Raw genomic sequence first — 15,732 nt, 5'->3', positions numbered from 1 at the left:
GCCCATGAGGCACGGTTCGCAAGTACCAAGTGATTCATAATCAAGTGGTTCCAAAAGTCCATCGGTATGGAGTTTCTTCATGCGCTTTATACTGATATGACCTAAACGACAGTGCCACAAATAAGTTGCACTTTCATTATCAACTCTGCATCTTTTGGCTTCAACATTATGAATATGTGTATTACTACTATCGAGATTCAATAAAAATAGACCACTCTTCAAGGGTGCATGACCATAAAAGATATTACTCATGTAAATAGAACAACCATTATTCTCTGATTTAAATGAATAACCGTCTCGCATTAAACAAGATCCAGATATAATGTTCATGCTCAACGCTGGCACCAAATAACAATTACTTAGGTCTAATATTAATCCCGAAGGTAGATGTAGAGGTAGCGTGCCGACTGCGATCACATCGACTTTGGAACCGTTTCCCACGCGCATCGTCACCTCGTCCTTTGCCAGTGCCCGCTTATTCTGTAGTCCCTGTTTCGAGTTGCAAATATTAGCAACAGAACCAGTATCAAATACCCAGGTGCTACTGCGAGCTCTAGTAAGGTACACATCAATAACATGTATATCACATATACCTTTGTTCACCTTGCCATCCTTTTTATCCGCCAAATACTTGGGGCAGTTCCGCTTCCAGTGACCAGTCTGCTTGCAGTAGAAGCACTCAGTTTCAGGCTTAGGTCCAGACTTAGGTCTCTTCTTTTGAGCAGCAACTTGCTTGCCGTTCTTCTTGAAGTTCCCCTTTTTCTTCCCTTTGCCCTTTTTCTTGAAACTAGTGGTCTTGTTAACCATCAACACTTGATGCTCCTTCTTGATTTCTACCTCCGCAGCTTTCAGCATTGCGAAGAGCTCGGGAATAGTCTTGTTCATCCCTTGCATATTATAGTTCATTACGAAGCTCTTGTAGCTTGGTGGCAGTGATTGGAGAATTCTGTCGATGACGCAATCATCCGGAAGATTAACTCCCAATTGAATCAAGTGATTATTATACCCAGACATTTTGAGTATATGCTCACTGACAGAACTGTTGTCCTCCATCTTGCAGCTATAGAACTTATTGGAGACTTCATATCTCTCAATCCGGGCATTTGCTTGAAATATTAACTTCAACTCCTGGAACATCTCATATGCTCCATGACGTTCAAAACGTCGTTGAAGTCCCGATTCTAAGCCGTAAAGCATGGCACACTGAACTATCGAGTAGTCATCAGCTTTGCTCTGCCAGACGTTCATAACATCTGGCGTTGCTCCAGCAGCAGGCCTGGCACCCAGCGGTGCTTCCAGGACGTAATTCTTCTGTGCAGCAATGAGGATAATCCTCAAGTTACGGACCCAGTCCGTGTAATTGCTACCATCATCTTTCAACTTTGCTTTCTCAAGGAACGCATTAAAATTCAACGGAACAACAACACGAGCCATCTATCTACAATCAACATAAACAAGCAAGATACTATCAGGTACTAAGTTCATGATAATATTTAAGTTCAATTAATCATATTATTTAAGAACTCCCACTTAGATAGACATCCCTCTAATCCTCTAAGTGATTACGTGATCCAAATCAACTAAACCATAACCGATCATCACGTGAGGTGGAGTAGTTTTCAATGGTGAACATCGTTATGTTGATCATATCTACTATATGATTCACGCTCGACCTTTCGGTCTCCGTGTTCCGAGGCCATATCTGCATATGCTAGGCTCGTCAAGTTTAACCTGAGTATTCTGCGTGTGCAAAAACTGGCTTGCACCCGTTGTAGATGGACGTAGAGCTTATCACACCCGATCATCACGTGGTGTCTGGGCACGACGAACTTTGGCAACGGTGCATACTCAGGGAGAACACTTCTTGATAATTTAATGAGAGATCATCTTATAATGCTACCGTCAATCAAAGCAAGATAAGATGCATAAAAAGATAAACATCACATGCAATCAATATAAGTGATATGATATGGCCATCATCATCTTGTGCTTGTGATCTCCATCTCCGAAGCACCGTCATGATCACCATCGTCACCGGCGTGACACCTTGATCTCCATCGTAGCATCGTTGTCGTCTCGCCAATCTTATGCTTTCACGACTATCACTACCGTTTAGTAATAAAGTTAAGCATTACATCGCGATTGCATTGCATACAATAAAGCGACAACCATATGGCTCCTGCCAGTTGCCGATAACTTGGTTACAAAACATGATCATCTCATACAATAAAATTCAGCATCATGCCTTGACCATATCACATCACAACATGCCCTGCAAAAACAAGTTAGACGTCCTCTACTTTGTTGTTGCATGTTTTACGTGGCTGCTACGGGCTTAAGTAAGAACCAATCTCACCTACGCATCAAAACCACAACGATAGTTTGTCAAATAGACTCCGTTTTAACCTTCGCAAGGACCGGGCGTAGCCATACTTGGTTCAACTAAAGTTGGAGAGACAGTCGCCCGCAAGCCATCTCTGTGCAAAGCACGTCGAGGGAACCGGTCTCGCGTAAGCGTACGCGTAAGGTTGGTCTGGGTCGTCTCGTCCAACAATACCGCCGAACCAAAATATGACATGCTGGTAGGCAGTATGACTTGTATCGTCCACAACTTACTTGTGTTATACTCGTGCATATAACATCAACATCAATAACCAGGCTCTGATACCACTGTTGGGTTTCGTAGTAATTTCAAAAATTTCCTACGCGCACACAGGATCATGTGATGCATAGCAACGAGAGGAGAGTGTTGTCTACGTACCCAACGCAGACCGACTGCGGAAGCGATGACACGACGTAGAGGAAGTAGTCGTACGTCTTCACGATCCAACCGATCAAGCACCGAAACTACGGCACCTCCGAGTTCGAGCACACGTTCAGCTCGATGACGATCCCCGGACTCCGATCCAGCAAAGTGTCGGGGAAGAGTTTCGTCAGCACGACGGCGTGGTGACGATCTTGATGAACTACAGCAGCAGGGCTTCGCCTAAACTCCGCTACAGTATTATCGAGGAATATGGTGGCAGGGGGCACCGCACATGGCTAAGGAATCGATCACGTGGATCAACTTGTGTCAACTTGTGTGTTTAGAGGTGCCCCTGCCTCCGTATATAAAGGAGGAGAGGAGGGGAGGCTGGCCGGCCAAAGAGGGAGGCGCAGGAGAGTCCTACTCCCTCTGGGAGTAGGATTCCTCCCCCCAATCCTAGTCCAACTAGGATTCCTCGGAGGGGAAGGGAGAGAGGGGGGCCGGCCACCTTCTCCTAGTCCTAATAGGACTAGGGGAGGGGAAAGAGGCGCAGCCACCTTGGGCTGCCCCTTTCTCCTTTCCACTAAGGCCCATGATGGCCCATATGGCTCCCGGGGGGTTCCGGTAACCTCCCGGTAACCCGGTAAAATCCCGATTTCACCCGGAACACTTCCGATTTCCAAACATAGGCTTCCAATATATCAATCTTTACGTCTCGACCATTTCGAGACTCCTGTGGCAGTGATTGGAGAATTCTGTCAATGACGCAATCATCTGGAAGATTAACTCCCAATTGAATCAAGTGATTATTATACCCAGACATTTTGAGTATATGCTCACTGACAGAACTGTTCTCTTCCATCTTGCAGCTATAGAACTTATTGGAGACTTCATATCTCTCAATCCGGGCATTTGCTTGAAATATTAACTTCAACTCCTGGAACATCTCATATGCTCCATGACGTTCAAAACGTCGTTGAAGTCCCGATTCTAAGCCGTAAAGCATGGCACACTGAACTATCGAGTAGTCATCAGCTTTGCTCTGCCAGACGTTCATAACATCTGGCGTTGCTCCAGCAGCAGGCCTGGCACCCAGCGGTGCTTCCAGGACGTAATTCTTCTGTGCAGCAATGAGGATAATCCTCAAGTTACGGACCCAGTCCGTGTAATTGCTACCATCATCTTTCAACTTTGCTTTCTCAAGGAATGCATTAAAATTCAACGGAACAACAGCACGAGCCATCTATCTACAATCAACATAAACAAGCAAGATACTATCAGGTACTAAGTTCATGATAAATTTAAGTTCAATTAATCATATTATTTAAGAACTCCCACTTAGATAGACATCCCTCTAATCCTCTAAGTGATTACGTGATCCAAATCAACTAAACCATAACCGATCATCACGTGAGATGGAGTAGTTTTCAATGGTGAACATCGTTATGTTGATCATATCTACTATATGATTCACGCTCGACCTTTCGGTCTCCGTGTTCCGAGGCCATATCTGCATATGCTAGGCTCGTCAAGTTTAACCTGAGTATTCTGCGTGTGCAAAAACTGGCTTGCACCCGTTGTAGATGGACGTAGAGCTTATCACACCCAATCATCACGTGGTGTCTGGGCACGACGAACTTTGGCAACGGTGCATACTCAGGGAGAACACTTCTTGATAATTTAATGAGAGATCATCTTATAATGCTACCGTCAATCAAAGCAAGATAAGATGCATAAAAAGATAAACATCACATGCAATCAATATAAGTGATATGATATGGCCATCATCATCTCGTGCTTGTGATCTCCATCTCCGAAGCACCGTCATGATCACCATCGTCACCGGCGCGACACCTTGATCTCCATCGTAGCATCGTTGTCGTCTCGCCAATCTTATGCTTTCACGACTATCACTACCGTTTAGTAATAAAGTTAAGCATTACATCGCGATTGCATTGCATACAATAAAGCGACAACCATATGGCTCCTGCCAGTTGCCGATAACTTGATTACAAAACATGATCATCTCATACAATAAAATTCAGCATCATGCCTTGACCATATCACATCACAACATGCCCTGCAAAAACAAGTTAGACGTCCTCTACTTTGTTGTTGCATTTTTTTACGTGGCTGCTACGGGCTTAAGTAAGAACCAAACTCACCTACGCATCAAAACCACAACGATAGTTTGTCAAATAGACTCCGTTTTAACCTTCGCAAGGACCGGGCGTAGCCATATTTGGTTCAACTAAAGTTGGAGAGACAGTCGCCCGCAAGCCATCTCTGTGCAAAGCACGTCGAGGGAACCGGTCTCGCGTAAGCGTACGCGTAAGGTTGGTCTGGGTCATCTCGTCCAACAATACCGCCGAACCAAAATATGACATGCTGGTAGGCAGTATGACTTGTATCGTCCACAACTCACTTGTGTTCTACTCGTGCATATAACATCAACATCAATAACCTGGCTCTGATACCACTGTTGGGATTCGTAGTAATTTCAAAAAATTTCCTACGCGCACACAGGATCATGTGATGCATAGCAACGAGAGGAGAGTGTTGTCTACGTACCCAACGCAGACCGACTGCGGAAGCGATGACACGACGTAGAGGAAGTAGTCGTACGTCTTCACGATCCAACCGATCAAGTACCGAAACTACGGCACCTCCGAGTTCGAGCACACGTTCAGCTCGATGACGATCCCCGGACTCCGATCCAGCAAAGTGTCGGGGAAGAGTTTCGTCAGCACGACGGCGTGGTGACGATATTGATGAACTACAGCAGCAGGGCTTCGCCTAAACTCCGCTACAGTATTATCGAGGAATATGGTGGCAGGGGGCACCGCACACGGCTAAGGAATCGATCACGTGGATCAACTTGTGTCAACTTGTGTGTTTAGAGGTGCCCTTGCCTCCGTATATAAAGGAGGAGAGGAGGGGAGGCTGGCCGTCCAAGGGGGGGAGGCGCAGGAGAGTCCTACTCCCTCTGGGAGTAGGATTCCCCCTCCAATCCTAGTCCAACTAGGATTCCTCGGAGGGGAAAAGAGGAGGAGGGGGCCGGCCACCTCTCCTAGTCCTAATAGGACTAGGGGAAGGGGGTGGCGCGCAGCCCATCTAGGGCAGCCCCTTCTCTTTTCCACTAAGGCCCACTATGGCCCAAATAGCTCCCGGGGGGTTCCGGTAACCCTCTCGGTATTCCGGTAAAATCCCGATTTCACCCGGAACACTTCCGATATCCAAATATAGGCTTCCAATATATCAATCTTTACGTATCGACCATTTCGAGACTCCTCGTCATGTCCGTGATCACATCCGGGACTCCAAACAACCTTCGGTACATCAAAATGCATAAACTCATAATATAACTGTCATCGTAACCTTAAGCGTGCGGACCCTACGGGTTCGAGAACAATGTAGACATGACCGAGACACGTCTCCGGTCAATAACCAATAGCGGGACCTGGATGCCCATATTGGCTCCTACATATTCTACGAAGATCTTTATCGGTCAGACCGCATAACAACATACGTTGTTCCCTTTGTCATCGGTATGTTACTTGCCCGAGATTCGATCGTCGGTATCCAATACCTAGTTCAATCTCGTTACCGGCAAGTCTCTTTACTCGTTCCGTAATACATCATCTCACAACTAACATATTAGTTGTAATGCTTGCAAGGCTTATGTGATGTGTATTACCGAGAGGGCCCAGAGATACCTCTCCGACAATCGGAGTGACAAATCCTAATCTCGAAATACGCCAACCCAACATCGACCATTGGAGACACCTGTAGTTCTCCTTTATAATCACCCAGTTACGTTGTGACGTTTGGTAGTACCCAAAGTGTTCCTCCGGTAAACGGGAGTTGCATAATCTCATAGTCATAGGAACATGTATAAGTCATGAAGAAAGCAATAGCAACATACTAAACGATCGGGTGCTAAGCTAATGGAATGGGTCATGTCAATCAGATCATTCTACTAATGATGTGACCTCGTTAATCAAATAACAACTCATTGTTCATGGTTAGGAAACATAACCATCTTTGATTAACGAGCTAGTCAAGTAGAGGCATACTAGTGACACTCTGTTTGTCTATGTATTCACACATGTATTATGTTTCCGGTAAATACAATTCTAGCATGAATAATAAACATTTATCATGATTATAAGGAAATAAATAATAACTTTATTATTGCCTCTAGGGCATATTTCCTTCAGAAGAGGTATCTCTGGGCCCACTCGGTAATGCATCATCATAATGATCTCAATGTGACCAAGTGTCTGGTCACGGGATCATGCATTACGGTACGAGTAAAGTGACTTGCCGGTAACGAGATTAAACGAGGTATTGGGATACCGACGATCGAGTCTCGGGCAAGTAACGTACCGATTGACAAAGGGAATTGTATACGGGGTTGCTTAAATCCTCGACATCGCGGTTCATCCGATGAGATCATCGAGGAGCATGTGGGAGCCAACATGGGTATCCAGATCCCGCTGTTGGTTATTGACCGGAGAGGCGTCTCGGTCATGTCTGCGTGTCTCCCAAACCTGTAGGGTCTACACACTTAAGGTTCAGTGACGCTAGGGTTGTAGAGATATGAGTATGCAGTAAACCGAAAGTTGTTCGGAGTCCCGGATGAGATCCCGGACGTCACGAGGAGTTCCAAAATGGTCCGGAGGTAAAGAATTATGTATATGAAGTCAGGTTTCGGTCATCGGGAAAGTTTCGGGGGTCACCGGTATTGTACCGGGACCACCGGAAGGGTCCCGGGGGTCCACCGGGTGGGGCCACCTATCCCGGAGGGCCCCATGGGCTGAAGTGGAAGGGGAACCATCCCCTGATGGGCTGGTGCGCCCCCCCTTGGCCCCCCCCTGTGCCTAGGGATGGAAATCCTAGGGGTGGGGGGCGTCTCCACTTGCCTTGGGGGGCAAGCCACCCCCTTGGCCGTCGCCCCCCCTAGGGGCCCTATATAAAGAGGGGGGGAGGAAGGGCAGCCGCACCCATGCTCTTGGCGCCTCCCTCTCCCCTTGCTACACCTCTCCCTCTCGCAGAAGCTTGGCGAAGCCCTGCCGAGATTGCTGCTGCATCCACCACCACGCCGTCGTGCTGCTGGATCTTCATCAACCTCTCCTCCTCCCTTGCCGGATCAAGAAGGAGGAGACGTCTTCCCAACCGTACGTGTGTTGAACGCGGAGGTGCTGTTCGTTCGACGCTAGGATCTCTCGTGATTTGGATCACGACGAGTACGACTCCCTCAACCCCGTTCTCTTGAACGCTTCCGCTCGATCTACAAGGGTATGTAGATGCACTCCTCTCTCTCGTTGCTAGATGAACTCATAGATTGATCTTGGTGAAACCATAGGAAATTTTTTATTTTCTACAACGTTCCCCAACATATGGTACATATGGTACCAAGCTATTTACACGAAAGTTATCAGGGGTATGTTTTCAACAAAGCCATCCGGGTCAAAGTCATCGTGATGTTTGTGTATGAGTTACCAGGTCTGTTGTGTGTGTGGTACCATTCTTTCTGTACAGAATTTACAATGCTATTTTTCAACAACCACCCCCCTCCCCAAGTCAAAAGTAGTTACCATGTCTGGGCTAAGTAAGTTATCAGCATCGTTGTGTGTATATTACCATGCTAGTACACATGAGTTACTGGGGGAGGGCGTTTCAACAGATGTTTTCCCTGGTCAAAAAATTATCACACTTCGGCTAGGTAAGTTATCAACTCTGTTGTGCGCATATTAACATGTTAATTTTCCATATAAGTTAACTGTGTATGTTTGTCAATAATTTTTTTCTTGGGTCAAAAGTTATCATGATGTTTGTGTGAGAATTATCAACCATGCCGTGAGTGTATTACCATGCATTTACATGAAAATTACCGGGGTATATTCTCACCAAATCACGCGGTCAAAAATTACTGTCTAGTTTGTACTTAAGTTATCAAGTAAACGATGTGTATTTTATTATGCTATTTATACAGAAATTGTCGGGAGTATATTATTCAACAACTTTTTTTTTCTGGGTTAATTTTTTTGCGGTGTTTGCGTGTAAGATAAAAAAAAGAAGATACAAAATCAGTGGAGAAATTGCAGATCAAAAAATCACCTAGCATTAGCGCTTCTGGAGCTCGGGTAAATGGCAAGAGCCAGCAAAAATAGCAGCAAATCTAGGCTGATCAAAAAATTACCATTCTATTTTGTAGCGCTAGTTAAGTCAAGTAAAGATATGCATAAGAATGAGTCAAACAACTTCAGTTGGTGCGATGGTTTGGGAACTGCTACCTAGTCTGATGGGTAACAGGTTCGAGTCACCCTTCTCATGACTTAATTTTTCTCAAAAAATTGGCATAAGTGGACGTGCGGGAGATCCCGGAATTAGTGGGGAGGTGGGCCTTTAAATTACAGAATTAAGGCTGGTCATAGTGGGGGTAACATAAGTAGTATCATGCATTTGAGGCCCGCTACTATATGTCATGCATGACAGTAAATGAGACCATTTATGATACTAATCTATAATACTATGCATTATAGAAGTAGTAATATAGACTAGTAACATATGCATGTTACTAGTCTAAGTTACTCCCCACTATGACCAGCCTAACGGGAAGGTGCACGATCAACGAAGAAAGGGCAGTTAGATCGGGACGTAAACTCAACCGTAGAAATAGGATCCAACGACGTGTGATGTGTGCGGATCTGTCGCTAAAATCCTCCCGTCCGGATTAGCTTTTCCGTTTTACTAAAGATAACTCATGGGCCTTACTAAATTATTGTCAAACATACTCATGTGTGTGAATATGAATACAAGAAGAAAATGAATTTTGCTCATTCAATGTAAAAACGGTTCCCATTTTCTGGTTAATTATTAACAGTAGTTGAATCAAAGATTTTATTTTCCCATTACCACCTGTATGAAGTTCTTTTTTTCCAAAAGGCATTCATATCTATTACAAAAACTCCCTCAATAAACTTTACCCAGGAAAGTTCTAATTTTTTTATAAATTCATATGAATTTATTACTCAGATGCCAAGGGCGATTCTCCTTTTCAAAAGAATAATATGAATTTATTACTAATGCAATTTCTTCTAAAGTATAAAACACCTAAACATAATAAAATTTATATCGAGGCCCGTGAGCCACCTAACGACCACTGCAATGGCTAGAACATGTGGCTGCTCACATACCGGAGCTGGCGATGATAGGTAGAAAGTCTTCATGCATGTGCCGCTAAGGACTAGCGCCCCAGAGTCGCGGTCATCGTCGTTGAACCTTGAATCAATGTGAACCTAACACCAAATCTCATTGTCCCTATGCACCACAAGAAACCCTAACCTCGTCACCACAAGGAACTGACAGGAATCTTCTAATCCGCTCTGATGGACGAACTTGATGAGGATCGAAGCCCGGAATACTGACTCGAAGAAGAAGAAGAGTCGTCATCCGTCCAATTGCCGCCCCTACAAGAACTAAAATCCTAACCTATCTACAAGTCAGAGCCGAGACACCAAGATTGATCTCCCTTCTACACACCGTTGAAGCGGCTGGCAAAGGGGAGGCGACTCCACGATCTTGTCGATGGAGATCAGGGGGGACGAAGGCTTTGCCATAGACGCCTTGTGAGAGAGGAAAGAAAGACCTTCAGAGTCGTCGTCTTCGTTCCACAAAGCCTAAAGTTTTGACCATGATGGTTTTTGAATTAGGAACCATTATTTCTTAGCCATGGATAGAAAACTCATGACTTAATTTTTCTCAAAAAATTGGCATAAGTGGACGTGCGGGAGATCCCGGAATTAGTGGGGAGGTGGGCCTTTAAATTACAGAATTAAGGCTGGTCATAGTGGGGGTAACATAAGTAGTATCATGCATTTGAGGCCCGCTACTATATGTCATGCATGACAGTAAATGAGACCATTTATGATACTAATCTATAATACTATGCATTATAGAAGTAGTAATATAGACTAGTAACATATGCATGCTACTAGTCTAAGTTACTCCCCACTATGACCAGCCTAACGGGAAGGTGCACGATCAACGAAGAAAGGGCAGTTAGATCGGGACGTAAACTCAACCGTAGAAATAGGATCCAACGACGTGTGATGTGTGCGGATCTGTCGCTAAAATCCTCCCGTCCGGATTAGCTTTTCCGTTTTACTAAAGATAACTCATGGGCCTTACTAAATTATTGTCAAACATACTCATGTGTGTGAATATGAATACAAGAAGAAAATGAATTTTGCTCATTCAATGTAAAAACGGTTCCCATTTTCTGGTTAATTATTAACAGTAGTTGAATCAAAGATTTTATTTTCCCATTACCACCTGTATGAAGTTCTTTTTTTCCAAAAGGCATTCATATCTATTACAAAAACTCCCTCAATAAACTTTACCCAGGAAAGTTCTAATTTTTTTATAAATTCATATGAATTTATTACTCAGATGCCAAGGGCGATTCTCCTTTTCAAAAGAATAATATGAATTTATTACTAATGCAATTTCTTCTAAAGTATAAAACACCTAAACATAATAAAATTTATATCGAGGCCCGTGAGCCACCTAACGACCACTGCAATGGCTAGAACATGTGGCTGCTCACATACCGGAGCTGGCGATGATAGGTAGAAAGTCTTCATGCATGTGCCGCTAAGGACTAGCGCCCCAGAGTCGCGGTCATCGTCGTTGAACCTTGAATCAATGTGAACCTAACACCAAATCTCATTGTCCCTATGCACCACAAGAAACCCTAACCTCGTCACCACAAGGAACTGATAGGAATCTTCTAATCCGCTCTGATGGACGAACTTGATGAGGATCGAAGCCCGGAATACTGACTCGAAGAAGAAGAAGAGTCGTCATCCGTCCAATTGCCGCCCCTACAAGAACTAAAATCCTAACCTATCTACAAGTCAGAGCCGAGACACCAAGATTGATCTCCCTTCTACACACCGTTGAAGCGGCTGGCAAAGGGGAGGCGACTCCACGATCTTGTTGATGGAGATCAGGGGGGACGAAGGCTTTGCCATAGACGCCTTGTGAGAGAGGAAAGAAAGACCTTCAGAGTCGTCGTCTTCGTTCCACAAAGCCTAAAGTTTTGACCATGATGGTTTTTGAATTAGGAACCATTATTTCTTAGCCATGGATAGAAAACAGGGAACTATCATTATAAGCACAACATATATTTGCCATGTAAAAATGTTAAGTTTGATCAACAACCCGATAAATGAAAAGAAGAGACAATTCGATTGCAAATTGTGGGTTGCATGACAGGCTGTGAATTTAACATATTATCATTACATATCGGTGCCTGACTTGTGTTTTATTCTTTCTCAAGCAATGGATTAAATTCTGAAAATTGTAGAAATTTTTTAGAAGTTATGTTTTAAAAGATCCAGCATGTTGCCGACATTTCATATTGATCATTTATCATAGCAGCAAGCAATGGAAAACAAATACCTGGTGCTGATACTAAGATCCAGAAAAGAAAACAGAAGAGGACGAAGGAACTATCTTAAAAAAATCTAGTGGGTAGTCGAGTGCAGCATGGCCCATTCTATGCCGCATAGTTCTTTTTTTTAAACACATTACATACGCAAACGCTCATATACACGCGCATACACTCACCCCTATAAACGCACACACGCACACCCTACCCCTATGAGCACTGATGTCTACTACACAACCTTCTTCTTGTAGACGTTGTTGGGCCTGCAAGTGCACAAGTTTGTAGGACAGTAGAAAATTTCCCTCAAGTGGATGACCTAAGGTTTATCAATCCGTAGGAGGCGTAGGATGAAGATGGTCTCTCTCAAACAACCCTGCAACCAAATAACAAAGAGTCTCTTGTGTCCCCAACACACCCAATATAATGGTAAATTGTATAGGTGCACTAGTTCGGCGAGGAGATGGTGATACAAGTGCAATATAGATGGTAGATAAAGGTATTTGTAATCTGAAATAATAAAAATAGCAAGGTAACAAGTGGTAAAAGTGAGCGTAAACGGTATTGCAATGATAGGAAACAAGGCCTAGGGTTCATACTTTCACTAGTGCAAGTTCTCTCAACAATAATAACATAGATAGATCATATAACAAGCCCTCAACATGCAACAAAGAGTCACTCCAAAGCCACTAATAGCGGAGAACAAACGTAAAGATTATGGTAGGGTACGAAACCACCTCAAAGTTATTCTTTCAGATTGATCTATAAAAGAGTTCGTATTAGAATAACACCTTAAGACACAAATCAACCAAAACCCTAATGTCACCTAGATACTCCATTGTCACCTCAAGTATCTGTGGGCATGATTATACGATATGCGTCACACAATCTCAGATTCATCCAACCGACATAAAAGTACTTCAAAGAGTGCCCCAAAGCTACTATCGGAGAGTCAAGAACGTGTGCCAACCCCTACGCATAGGTTCCCAATGTCACGAAACCCGCAAGTTGATCACCAAAACATACATCAAGTGGATTGCAAGACATATATCAAGTGTTCTCATAAAAGACTCAATCTGATAAGATAACTTCAAAGGGGAAACTCAATTCATCACAAGAGAGTAGAGGGAGAGAAACATCATAAGATCCAACTACAATAGCAAAGCTCAGGATACATCAAGATCGTGCCATAGAGGGAACACGAGAGAGAACACGAGAGAGAGAGAGATCAAACACATAGCTACTAGTACATACCCTCAGCCCCGAGGGTGAACTACTCCCTCCTCGTCATGGATAGTGCCGGGATGATGAAGATGGCCACCGGTGATGGGTTCCCCCTCTGGCAGAGTGCCGGAACAGGGTCCCGATTGGTTTTTCGTGGCTCTGGAGGCTTTCGGCGGCGGAACTCCCGATCTATCTTCTGTTCTGGAAGTTTTACAATACGTAGGTATATATGGGTGCATCGGGTACGTCAGTGGAGCTACGGGGGGGCCCACGAGGCAGGGGACGCGCCCTAGGGGGTGGGCCCGAGCACCTTCTGTATCTCCTGACGTGCACTCCAAGTCCATCGGGTGGCTTTCCTTCCAAAAATAACTTCTCCAGTTGATTTCGTTCCGTTTTGACTCCGTCTGATATTCCTTTTTCACGAAACACTGAAATAGGCATAAAACAGCAAATCTGGGCTGGGCCTCCGGTTAATAGGTTAGTCCCAAAAATAATATAAAAGTGGATAATAAAGCCCAATATTGCCTAAAATAGTAGATAAAGTAGCATGGAGCAATCAAAAATTACAGATATGTCGGAGACGTATCAAGCATCCCCAAGCTTAATTCTTGCTCGTCCTCGAGTAGGTAAATGATAAAAAAAGAATTTTTGATGCGGAGTGATACTTTGGCATAATTTCAATGTAAATCTTCTTAATTGTGGTATGAATATCCAGATCCGAAAGATTCAAGACAAAAGTTCATATTGACATAAAAATAATAATACTTCAAGAATACTAATCAAAGCAATCATGTCTTCTCAAAATAGCATGGCTAAAAAAAGTTCATCCCTAGAAAATCATATAGTAAGGCTATACTTCATTTTCGTCACACAAAGATGTTCCCAACTTCTATACCCCCGATGACAAGCCAAGCAATTGTTTCATACTTAAATAATTTCAAACTTTTTCAACCTTCACGCAATACATGAGCGTGAGCCATGGATATAGCACTATGGGTGGAATAGAATATGATGATGGGGATTGTGTGGAGAAGACAAAAAAGGAGAAAGTCTCACATTGACGAGGCTAATCAACGGGCTATGGAGATGCCCATCAATTGATGTCAACATGAGGAGTAGGGATTGCCATGCAACGGATGCACTAGAGCTATGAATGCTCAACAAAAGAAAACTAGTGGGTGTGCATCCAACTCGCTTGCTCATGAAGACCTAGGGCATTTGAGGAAGCCCATCGTAGGAATATACAAGCCAAGTTCTATAATGAAAAATTCCCACTAGTATGAAAAGGACAACTTTATGAGACTCACTACATGAAGAACAAGGTGCTACTTTGAAGCACAACTTATGAGACTCACTATATGAAGAACAAGGTGCTACTTTGAAGCACAAGTGTGGAAAAAGAGATAGTAGCATTGCCCTTTTTATTTATTTTCTTTTTTTGGGCCTTTTTTTGCCTTTCTCTTTTTTTGGCAATGCTCTAATAATGATGATCATCACACTTCTATTGATTACAACATAAAGATTACAACTCGAAACTTAGAACAAGATATGACTCTATATGAATGCCTCCGGCGGTGTACCGGGATGGTGCAATGAATCAAGAGTGACATGTATGAAAAATAATGCATGGTGGCTTTGCCACTAATACGATGTCAACTACATGATCATGCAATGGCAATATGACAAAAGTAATGTATGTCATGAATATGATGATGGAAGTTGCATGGCAATATATCTCGGAATGGCTATGGAAATCCCATGATAGGTAGGTATGGTGGCTGTTTTGAGGAAGATATAAGGAGGTTTATGTGTGATAGAGCGTATCGTATCACGGGGTTTCACTACTATGGAAAACCTTATACACAGAATCTTACCAGTAGCGCTTGTTAAAATGAGGCGCTGCTGCTACTTAGCAGCAGCGCGTCTGGCTAAACCGCGCTACTGTTACCCCCTTAGCAGTAGCACGACAGGAACAGAACGCGCTACTACTACAATTGCCACACCGGTCCCGACGTGCTAGGTATAGTAGTAGCGCCCTTCTAGAAATGGCGCTACTACTACGGATTTTAGTAGCAACGCGTTTTTCCTCCCCACGCTACTATTAAAGCTATTCTCACCTAACCCCCCGCGCGGCCTGATTCCCTCTCCTCTGCTTCCTCCCCCAATTCCCCACTCTCTCTTCTCCCTCTCGTCGCCTCCGCCTCGCCACCGTCTCGCCGCCGTCTCCCCCGACTCCGCCTCGCGGCCGTCTCCCCCGACCCTGCCTTGCTGCGTCTCCCCTGACCCCGCCTCGCCGCCGTCTCCC

The sequence above is a fragment of the Triticum dicoccoides genome, chromosome 4B, assembly GCF_002162155.2.
Source record: "Triticum dicoccoides isolate Atlit2015 ecotype Zavitan chromosome 4B, WEW_v2.0, whole genome shotgun sequence".
Taxonomy (NCBI): domain Eukaryota; kingdom Viridiplantae; phylum Streptophyta; class Magnoliopsida; order Poales; family Poaceae; genus Triticum; species Triticum dicoccoides.
This window is presented reverse-complemented; position numbering follows the sequence as displayed.